Below are 1,793 nucleotides of genomic sequence, written 5' to 3'. Positions count from 1 at the left end.
CTCTCTCTCTCTCTCTCTCTCTCTCTCTCTTTCTCTCTCTTTGCGCCCCCGACAAAAGTGATGCAATCGGCTCAGAAGGAAGATCCTCATTAGGCTGAGGGACTACCTGATCTCCTAGCTATGCTGGATGATGGTGCTAGGGGTATTTAAATTCAAACCAATCCAAATTAAACTGTTCATCTAATCTAATTAAAACCAAAAATTGATTCAAACCGCACTGATTCAGATTTGATTGGATTCTATTTTTTGCAAAATGTTGGATCAGATTGAATTTCGGATCTACTTTTCATAATTGATCCAATTCAATCCAAACCGCACTATGTGCTAATTCGGATTTGATTGGATTCTATTTTTTGCAAACCGTTGGATCAAATCAGATTTCGGATCTACTTTTCATAATCAATCCAATCCAATCCAAACCGCACAATATGCTATAATATTATTATTTTATTGTCATATTTACAATTATACTTATAACATGTTTAATTTGTTATATATTTTTATATTATTCATGCATTATTATTATTTAATAAATATTTTATATTCAAAATGTTATTTATTTATTTTAACTAACCTATAATTTTATTTCTATTGTTATGTTATCGTTGACTTTTTAAGATATTGTTGAGACTTGTTATGCCATTGTTGATTATTTAAAATTTGAATTTGAGATTTGTTATATGTATTTAATTTTTTAATTTACAAAACCGCAAATGCAATCCAATCCAAACTGCTTAAAATTAGATCGGATCGGATCAGATCGGATTTTTTTTTAAAATCATCCAATCCAAACCGCACCGCAAGTAAAATTAGTGTTCAAATCAGATGAGTTTTTTACTTAAAACCGATTCAAACTGCATCGCGAATATCCCTAGATGGTGTATAGGTCCGTCAGGAAAAGGATAGTCAGTTGCGTCTGAGTAAAGCCATGATAGTGGAAACTCATATGGTGCATTAGGATTGAAATGCGAGGTGTTTATCGGGTGCTAGAAAGGATGATTACGTAATACATATATACGTACTTGAGGCTCAGCTAACACTACATATAAACTATGATTCATCGGGTCTACGTAGATATACGGATAGTTAAGCTCGTAGAAGATCACTCCCGTCTCTATCTATTTGACTCACTTATATTTACCAATTAGTTATGTGTAATTAGACTAGTTACAGTAGTTACAAAAGCTAGTTAAAATAAGTTTTACCCTTCAATCATTTGTATATAAAAACTAACCTCTCCTATTCGTTATTCAATGAAATGAAATCATTTTTTCCCATTCTCTGAAATTACTGGTTTAACATATTATCAGAAGAAATTTTCTAACCTTCCCTTTCACTTTCGCTCTCAACACCATTTCTTCTGTCCTCTTCAAGCTTCTTCCAAAACTTTTTCTTTTCCTTTTCTTGCTGCCAATTTCTGCATCCATGACGGACCCCTTCTTTCTCGCTCTGGCTGATCAACCGAGCTTGGTGTTAGTAACACAACAACTTACGGAGGAGAACTATCATTCTTGGAGCCGTGTGATAAACCCATATTTCATGAGTTCTTTTGTGCTTAATTAGAGTGATTTATTCAACTCTTCACCTACTTATTCACATTAATTGCATGGTTTTACTTTCCCTTCCTTATTATGTCATATAATGAAAAATATGTTTTCTAAGCTTTAAAATTAATTATTTTAATTACCTTCATTTCCATTCAATGCCGTGATTAGTGTGTTGAGTAGTTTCAGATTTTCTAAGGCAGAATGACTTAAAGGATGAAAAAGGAAACATACTAGAATGGAAGGAGA

The sequence above is a fragment of the Arachis ipaensis genome, chromosome B09 (assembly GCF_000816755.2).
Source record: "Arachis ipaensis cultivar K30076 chromosome B09, Araip1.1, whole genome shotgun sequence".
NCBI lineage: Eukaryota > Viridiplantae > Streptophyta > Magnoliopsida > Fabales > Fabaceae > Arachis > Arachis ipaensis.
The sequence above is the reverse complement of the archived record's forward strand: the minus strand, read 5'-3'. Positions refer to the sequence as shown.